The following is a 10,250-nucleotide window of genomic DNA, read 5'->3' as shown; positions in this document are numbered from 1 at the left end:
GCTACACTTCCCAATTTCTCCCATACCTAATTTAAGAGGACAGCTTTTTAAGAAAGCTTGATTCCCAGGAGCTCTCCTTATTCTCCATATGAGCTGTAGGGAGCTCATATGACAACAAACCTGTGTGGTGCAGCTGACACGCTGGAGGGAATAGATGCCATCCAGAGGGACATTGAAAGAATAGAGTGGTAGCCTGTGAGGACCACATGAAGTTCAGCAAGTCCAAGTGCAAGGGCCTGCACATGGATCAGATTAATCCCAAGTGCAACTACAGGCTGGGTAGAGAATGGATTGAGGGCAGCCCCGAGGAGGAGGACTTGGGGGTGTTGATCGATTTAAAACTCAGCACGAGCTGACAGTGTGTGCTCACAGCCCAGAAAGCCAACTGTGTCCTGGGCTGCATCAAAATCAGTTTGACAAGCAGGTAGAGGGGGGATTCTGCCCCTCTGCTCTACTCTAGTGACACCCCACCCTGCAGTGCTGCATCCAGCTCTAGGGTACTTAGTACAGGAAAGATAGTGAGCTGTTGGAGAGAGTCTAGAGGAGACCACAAAGATGATCAGGGGGCTGGAGTACCTACCCTGTCAAGCCAGGCTGTGACAGTTGGGCTTGTTCAGCCTGGAGAAGGCTCTGGAGTGACCTGATAGCAGCCTTCCAGTACCTGAAGGGGCTATGGGAAAGATGGAGAGGGGCTGTTTACAAAGGCACGGAGTGATAGGACAAGGGGTAATGGGTTTAAATTAAGAGAGGATAGAACCCTTTGCTGTAAGGGTGGGAAGGCCCTGGCACAGGGTGTCCAGAGAAGCTGGGGCTGCCCCTGGATCCCTGGCAGGGCTTAAGGCCAGGTTGGATGGGGCTTGGGGCACCCTGGGGGGTGGTCCCTGCCCACGGCAGGGGTTTAGAGCTAGATGGGCTTTGAGGTCCCTTCCAACCCAAAATATTCTGTGACTCTGTGAGTCTACAAGACACAGTCAGCTCCACAGACTTTGGACCTTGTCTTAATGTTTCCAGCTTCATAAACCTGCAGAAAATAGGCTAATGTAGCTGTGTAATAAAGCTTGAAGAAGTGTCCTGTGGGCAACCTCACGGTCAACCAGCCTTCATGAACATAACCAAAGGGTAGAAAAACAGCTGGACCAAGCTGAAATGAAATTCTCTGATGTGAGATGTCAAAATATCCCTATAAATGCTAATATCTGTTCAGACAGCCTGTTTCTCCAGGAGTGTTAGCTATGAAGCTTACTGAGAGTGACACTGAAACAGCAATATCCATGTTTAGCTCTGAATTGTCACTAACACAACCAAAAAGAATATAGGGAAAGGTGCTCCCCCCAACTCCAGCACTGCACTGAGGAGCGAGCACCTAGCACTGAAGGAAAGGGAGGCCTCTCCTTGCCTTGCAGACTTCTTAACTTGCAGATTTTCAGAACAGGACAAGGCTTGTGAAAGAGAAAACAAAGAATTTATAATTTCTTAGCTGTAAGGAGCCATGGGTGTACAGCACTGGATTGATGGGATTCACAGAAGTAAGTTGGACAACATGCCCTACTTCTAAAGGGATTTGCAGGGGTGGGTTCCTCCTGCTCCCTTACAGAAATGTGTGGGGATGAGCAAATAGTGAAGCGCCCACAGGCTCTTTGTCAAGTGGCATTTTCATATCAATGGCCTTTGAAAGGCCTTTCATAAATCAGGGTTAAACACAAAGGCCTTAAGCTCTTCTTGCTTCCCCAAGCATTTACACAAGGGGTTGATAGAGGCCTGGGGTATTTTTAGGAGACCTGCTTTTCAGGGACAGAAAAGTTAAAATTCAGAACCTCACAAAATCGAGAGAGATCGACTGAGGTTTCCAGGATGAACAGGATCTGTAGGGGGGTGGGGATGGCTGTTAGTGTTTTGAGGGACCTTAGGACACTACCACCTTCTGGGGTACTGTATAGGAACATGTTGGGCTCCGAACAACAAGGTTAAGGGAAAGTTACAGAATCACAGAGTGGTCTGGGTTGGAAGGGACCCCAAGGATCCCAGAGCCCCAACCCCCTGCCACAGGCAGGGCCACCAACCTCCAGGCCTGGAGCTACACAAGGTTGCCCAGGGCCACATCCAACCTGGCCTTGAACACCTCCAGGGACAGGGCATCCACCCCCTCTCTGGGCTGCCTGTAGGTGATTAAATGCCCCATTCTTTTCTCCCACTTATAGGATAACTCTTGAGGCAGCACACTTGGCTTTACCATCAGTCAAAGGCAACCCCGAAACAGTCACGTGCTCCTCTGAGGATGCTGATTCAACCCCAGCTCTGAACACACCAGTGTGTGGTGGGCTCTGTTTGGCCACTGGTTCTCCTCACAGCTGGGCCCATAGCTCAGCAGGGGAATGTGTCTGTTTCCATAAGGAATTTAACAAATTGACTATGAATAAAGTAGTCTGGGAACACCATGGATTCACACATGCTGCGTCATGCCAAGAAGCAGCTTGTTGGCTTGTTGTTTTCCCAAATAGCAAAGGAAAATTCCCAGAATTCACTAAATACATGGAAAGGTTTCCATGTTTAGAAAGTAAGGCAATACTTGCTCAGGAGAAAGAAGAAACCCACAGCCCAGATAAGAAGAGGGTATAACAGGACTCCTAGGAAGCATCTGCAGCACAAACAAGATTAAGCACAGGGTAGAATCTGTTACCTTTCTATGAAGTCCACAACCAAAGGAGATCACAGAATGGTTTCAGTTGGAAGGGACCTCAAAGACCACCTAGTTCCACCCCCCTGCCATGGGCAGGGACACCCTCACTAGACCAGGGTGCCCAAAGCCCCATCCAAACTGGCCTTGAGCCCTGTCAGGGATCCGGGGGCTTCCACAGCCTCTCTGGGCACCCTGTGCCAGGGCTTCCCCAACCTCAGAGTAAAGAATTCCTTCCCCACATCTAACCCAACCCTGCCCTCGTTCAGCTTGAAGCCATCGCCCCGTGTCCTGTCCCTGCACTCCCTGGTGACCAGCCCCTCTCCCACGCTCCTGCAGGACCCCTTTAAAGATTGGTAGGCTGCAATTAGGTCTCCCTGGAGCCTTCTCTTCTCCAGGCTGAACCAGCCCAATTCTTGCAGCTTGGCTTCACAGGAAAGGTGCTCCAGCTCCTGATCACCTTTGTGGTCTCCTCTTGACTCCCTCCACCAGCTCTAGATGCTACGGATGAATTTGGGAAACATCATCTACATATTTTCTATTTTTAAAAAAAGGGGGAGAAAAAACCCTTGAGAACAAAAATCTCAAGGATGTTTTGCCTTTTTTGCTCCTGTCCATGAAGGAGCTGCCAACCCCTCTACGTGCCCTCCTGACCATCACAGGGGCTGGGTGTCTGCATTAGCCTGTGGCACACCTTTAGCCAGTGCAGATCTTCAGGGGGCTCAGCACAGAATAACCCAAATCACCTCACTGCAAAACGAAGAGATGAACTCAAAATGTGCTCAGTGTAACCGGAGATAAGGGAATTAAGATAGAATATTGTGCCTGTCCTCGTTAGTTAGCCTGTCTGGACGCCGACCTGTGTGACCTGTCCTAGGGACCCTGCTTTGGCAGGGGGCTGGACCCCATGGGCTCTGGAGGTCCCTTCTAACTCCAACAGGTTAGGCAGCACCTGTGAAGGATCTGCCTTGGAGCTGGGAATTCAGTTGCATCATCTCCATGGGTCCTTTGAAACCTTTCAGGATTCTTTCCTCAAGGCTGAACAGCCCCTGTTCACCCTTCCCAGTAGCCATGACTCCCACCCGTTGGATTGTGCCTTAAACTGAGTTTTACTCCCCACAAGTTAAAATGTACCTGAAGACGTAAGAGCAGGTGGGAACCCCTCGACACCAGGGCCCCCACAGCTGCCTGGGCTCAGGAGCTGACCTATATTACACACACCAAGATGTCTTAAAGTCTGTGCAGCCAGAGTATTTTAAATATGCTGGTCACATACTATCAGATTACTCATTGCTAACATACCACACAGTTACAAACCCATAATTTGCATATCAAACAGGGGGCATCTACCATCCCTTCTGCAAAGATCCTTTCAAAATAAATGGGTTTACTCAAAGGAGAGAGTGTTTCTCTGCTGAACAGTGCTTGGAGGGCTTTGACTCACCCACACAGCTCAGGAGACTCCCATCAGTACAATGAATATCTGCTTTCATCTACCACAGGATTTGATTTCAACACACAAAGGAGCAATATTTTACACTGCCTAGTTTAGGGGAGATGAAAACAAATTTATTGTGATGGTGATAACCTGCAGTGTTAGGTCTCCCTTACGAATGAGAAAGCTGAAATTACTCAAGAGTGCACTTGGTGTGTGTGTCCTCAGAACTTATTTCTTGGCTTTCATTATGAAAGAGGTGAAGCGGAGAAAGCTCAACAGTTGGGAGAAGGCAATTTTGATGCCTTCTTTAATAACAACTCCTACCTTTCCTGAGGCTGTAGCTGGTTTTGGAGGGAGGGGTGGCAACCAGTGGTTACAGATTAATCTTTTCTTGTCAAATCTAGCCCGTATTTTATCTCACAGAGCGAGGAACAACACCTCATGGCAGTTACTAGAGGCTGAGGGCTTCCCAATTTGAGGAGAGCAGGGCAATTTCACAGGACATTTCAATCCAACTGCACATTTGGACTATTAATGGAGAAGTTAATGAAAACAAGGCCTAAAAACCAACCCCACAGCAGTGAGTCAGCATTATAGATATTCTTGGCTTGAATAATTTATTGTTTTCATCAGCCTGTTGCCAAAAGAAAACACACTGGGGTAGCCTTTAGAGAACAAATACATTTCTCTCAGAAGATTAACATCGACACAATCCCGGTGGGGCGAAAGGGAAAGGTAACCCTGTGGAAAGGACAAGAGCAAAGTAAATTAAAATTTCATCAATTGGACAGTGAGTTTAATCTGAGAGCTGTAGCCAATATTAGTCCATCTCCTGATGTATTTGAACTTGCCTCTTGAACTAACCAGAGAAGGTCGTATGAAGCGACGGTGGTAGAAAGCACTGGAAATACAGACCTCTTCTTTGGCTTTCATATTGTTCATCGAGTGACAGTGGCTTCTAAAAACCCAGTTCCATAGGTATTGGTTTGACCATCTGGCCAGTTTGCAGATGGTTTGGAAGTGCAGGGATGTAAGTGTGTGTGGTTTTGACTGATCAAACCTTCCTACCTCTAAGTAGGAGAAACTGAAGAGGCTATCCATCAGTTCCTACTCTAACTAAACCTCAGTAACTAGCAGATGCCATCCTTAATAGTGCCATGCATCAAGTCTTGTGAATGAGGAGACTTGATCCCTTCCTATCCTGCTGACACCAAGGCTACGTTAATGACAGTCACCAGAAACAGAAAAGACTGCCAGCAGTGATGGAAAGGACAAGGAGAGAAGCAAGCAGTGATGAGAGGTCATCAAGATACCTCCTCATGCCTCTCACTGTCCTGCTACTTAGACAGAACACTCTTAGCACCACTGCTCTGAAATCAGTGGGGCAATAACCTTCCAGCAATCTGAGTTCTTTGCTGCCTGCTGCAAGGAACAAGCCTTGGCAATGTCCTGCTGCCTTCTCTAGACCAGCTCAGGCCTGACCTCTTCTACAGCTCCCTTCTACCTCAGCTTCAACTGGGTCCTCCAAAGTGGTGTCCCACAAGGTCTCCATTAGCCATGACAGCATCGGGTTTCAGAGTGAAGTGCCAAGCCCACCAAATTCAGTTCACATGGACTGGTGAAGACTGACAGGAAAATAGTGTTCTCCCATCACAATCTTGACTTTTGAATTGGTGAACACGACTGACACGGCAGCACCCACACTGCTGTATCAAATGAGATTTAAAAATCTACCACTTCAGCAGCATCTTGTGTCCACAGCACTTTTTAGCCACCTCAAACTGAAAGAAACCATCCCAAGAACCAGTAACCCTGGGAGAACCTCTTACTATGTTTCCAACCCTAGAAGGGTGACTTACACCTCTCAATAAGCAGATTTTTATGCACTTCCAAAAATCTAACTTACTTCATGACTAATTGCCACCAGAATTGGTCAACCTTTGTCAATGTTCTGAATACAGAGGCTGTATTTTTCATGTAGCTCCCAAGGGCACAGCACAAAACCAGGGCTTCCCTCAGCCCACACACTTTTCTTACAGATAGAGTGAGTAGAATAACTACTTCAACTTTTTGAAGTGTCTTCAGATACAGGCAGCAGCAGCCCAGGTTCTCCACCACCTATTTGAGAACCACTTCAGGCTTGGGCCTCATGTTACCTTGATCAAGATGCTACTGCTCCATTTTTTTCCCCAAACCAAGAAATTAATTGCTCCAAAATTCCTTAGGATTTCTAGTGGTGTAAAATTACTTGATTTATATTAGAGAGAAAAAGATAAATTCATGGGAGATGCCAATCTGGGCACCAATCTCTATCTCACAGCATTTTGCACTGATGAGAAAAGGAAACTGGATCCCAGGGCATGATGCTCTTAATCCTTTTCTTCACTGAATACGTTAACACCACAGGTGGATTTCAAGAGGTGCTGAGAGCATCAGGGCAGGGAGGCTCTTCAGAGGGATCTGAACAGACTGGACTGATGGGCTGGGAACAATGGGATGAGATTTAATAACACCAAGTGTGGAGTGCTGCACATGGGACTGAACAACCCCATGCAGCGCTACAGGCTGGGGGAGACTGGCTGGAGAGCTGTCAGGCAGAGAAGGACCTGGGGGTGTTGGTTGACTTCTGACTGACCATGAGCCAGCAGTGTGCCCAGGCAGCCAATGGCATCCTGGCTTGTGTTCAAGCCAGCGTGGCCAGCAGGTCTGGTGAGGGGATTGTGCCCCTGGACTGGGCACTGGTGAGGCTGCACCTGGAGTGCTGGGTCCAGTTCTGGGCTCCTCATCATAAGAAGGACACAGAGGTCCTGGAGCGTGTCCAGAGAAGGGCAACCAGGCTGGGGAAGGGGCTGGAGGGCAAATCCTCTGAGGGGCAGCTGAGGGAGCTGGGGGTGTTCAGCCTGGAGAAGAGGAGGCTGAGGGGAGACCTTCTCCCCACCTCCACTGCCCTGCCAGGAGGGTGCAGAGAGGTGGGCGATGGTCTCTTCAGCCAGGGGACAGGAGATGGGACGAGGGGGAATGGCCTCAAGCTGTGCCAGGGCAGGGTCAGCTCAGCTGGGAGGGAAAAGTTCTTCCCTGGCAGAGTTGTGGGGCTGTGGCACAGGCTGCCCAGGGAGGGGGCTGAGTCCCCACTCCTGGGTGTGTTTAACAGAGGGGAGATGAGGTGCTCAGGGATCTGGGTCAGCACAGGACAGGAATGGTTGGACTCAATGATCTTAAAGGTCTTTTCCAACCCTGTGATTCTGTGTGTGACCAGTAGGTTTCAATTTTTATTTGCTAAGCACAAGATGATCACAGGGGTGGGTTTTTTTTTGCAAAACAAGAGGCAGCACGTGGGTCTGGAATAGGATATACCAGAGCGTTTTCTCATGCTTCAAACACACATAACAAGGCAGAAAGGAAAGGAACAAAAGAATGCCTGAAGGAATGATTAAGTGCCTCTGAATTTACACAGTGAAATATGGACAGTGGAAACGTCCCAGCTATTTGCTTCTCTTCAGCTGGTGAGCAGTTTCCAACACCCCACGGTGTGTTAAGATTAATTGAGTTGTGCATGCTTTTAGCCTGCTTGGGGTACCAAGGAGAGAGAACAGCCACAGAATCTCTATTTGCCAAAGAGTATCTCATTAATGTATGATGAATAGCCATTTTGAAGCAATTAATTAGTCATTTCGACAGCAAATGTAACCAATATACACGTTTTTTTTGCCAGGCCACAGGTCTGCTTTAAAAAAAGCAGAGAGGAGAAAGAAAAGAAAAGAGTCCCTTTCTCATACCCAACATTCTGGAAAGGAGCAAAGAGGAAATAAGAAAGGGGGGGGCGGGGGGGAGGAGCACCTTGTATATTCTGTTCTTGCCCGATTTCATCTGGTGTGTCTTTAAGAACATCTCTGGAATGGAAGCTCTCTAACATGATTGATGGCTTCACTCGCTATCTGCAAGTTGAAAATTCAGCAACTGGGTATTTTTTCATAGGTCTCGCTGCTTATTGGTACAAGAGTTATTTCCACTTTGCTGCAGAATTGATTTGCAACACCAGCATATGAGTTTGTATATTTTTTTCTCCCCAGCCTATCATGAAGTATCGCTCAGCAAGGCTTGGGTGGCATGATGGATTGTGGAAATGAGAGCCTCGTGACTTCCTTCCCCATCAAAGACTGGGATAATCCTCATTAAGTTTTGCATGTAGTGGAGCATCTGCATCTTGCTCTGGATTGTCTGCATTTTGCAAAGCAGATTACACAGCAGATGTATGAGCACATCCCGCTGCGCTGATTTAATTTCATTCCAAGCAGGAAGCCAGACACCTTCTTTCAGAGCAAGCTGTCTTACTCCTTGAGTAAAAGAGCTTCTAGGTGGCACGTCAAGTTGCTCTGTCACTAGATGATGGTAGATTGCACACCTTTCTGGTGCTTCAGTGAGTCCTTCTGGGAAGCACGTACCTACAAACACTGCCACAAGTCTGGTTTTTAAGTGTTGTTATTATTTTGGTGGGTCTATTTTAATACAGCCCATTATAGAGCACTTACTGATTTTTCACAATTATCACTGCCACCAACACAGTATCATAGAATCCCAGACTGGTCTGGGTTGGAAGGGACCCCAAGGATCACAGAGCTTCAACCCCCTGCCACAGGCAGGGACACCAACCTCCAGGCCTGGAGCTGCATAAGGTTGCCCAGGGCCCCATCCAACCTGGCCTTGAACACCCCCAGGGATGGGGCATCCACCCCCTCTCTGGGCAGCCCCTTCCAGCCCCTCACCACTCTCTCTGCAAAGAACTTCCCCCTAAGATCTCATCTAACCCTTCCCTCCTTCAGCTTCACTCCATCCCCCTTGTCCTACCAGTCTCTGCCCTTGAACAAGCTGATTCCACTCCTGTTTCTCTGCCCCCTAAAGCAGATTTCTAAGACTACAAGAACCACCATCACTCCATTTTTCTTCTGTACTGACAATTCTTTGTTGGTCTTACCAAGGCATCACCAAACTTGGTGGACATCCCAGCAGCCCATTTAAACACAGGACTAATTCTGAGCATGGATTTATGCAACTGGATGTTACTCCTGCCTCACGTGAGGCTGACACCTAATTTCTATGCTGCACAGGCAGGCTGGACCCAACTGTTTCAGACTAAGGTACAACCATAGAGTCATAGAACACACCAAGTTGAGAGGGACCCATAAAGATCATTGAGTCCAATCCCTTTGATACATCTCAGAAGAGTCTGAATCACTTGTAGAGACTAGGAAATGGGTAGTGTTATTTGTTCCCTTGCACTTGCACCCTTCAAAAGAAAGACAGACTTCAACATATGATAATAAACAAGCTAATGCAGCCTGCTCTAAGCACAGGGTACCTCATACAGAACAGAAATCTCATATTATTCCTTTCTTGGAATCCTTGGGATGCATGCAGGTACAAGGACTAGTTCCCATATTTCTCATGAGAGATATCATGTCTAGTACCATTATTATTTTACTCTAGACTTCAACACTCAAAGTCAAACCAGGGCTCACATGCCTGAGCTCAAAATTAAAGCTAGGCAGGGTCTGTGACACCAATGTCCTGTAGACCCTTCGGTACCAACACCCTTTGCAGCTGCAGAGGACCACTTTGTTATTTCTAAACCTTTACTGGCAATAGAATTGCAGGTGGAAAGTACAAGTGGCCAAAGCACTGCTGCTGGATCCACCCTCAAAAGCAAGTACGTGCTTTTTTCCTGAAATAGCTGCTAGTAAGTCAAGGTCCTGTTCAGTTCTCCTACTGCAGCTGCCCATGTCATTCCTTCTAAGAGTTTTTTTGGGGTTGTTTCTTTGTAGAGCACCAACAGGAGAAACATGGATTTCCATCCCACCCATAAGGAAAAGGTCATATTCATAGAATCACAGAATGCATTAGGCTAGAAGGGACCTATGGGCTCATCTAGTCTCACCCCCTGCAGTGAGCAGGGACATCGTCACTAGATCAGGTCACTCAGAGCCCCATCCAGCCTGACCTTGAATGTCTCCAGGGATGGGGCCTCCACCACCTCTCTGGGCAACTTGGGCCAGTGATCCACCACCCTCAGAGTGAAGAACTTTTTCCTAATGCCCAACCTAAATCTCCCCTTCTCCAGTTTAAACCCATCACCCTTCATCC

The sequence above is a fragment of the Gallinula chloropus genome, assembly GCF_964237585.1.
Source record: "Gallinula chloropus genome assembly, chromosome: 7".
Taxonomy (NCBI): Eukaryota; Metazoa; Chordata; class Aves; order Gruiformes; family Rallidae; genus Gallinula; species Gallinula chloropus.
The sequence above is the reverse complement of the archived record's forward strand: the minus strand, read 5'-3'. Positions refer to the sequence as shown.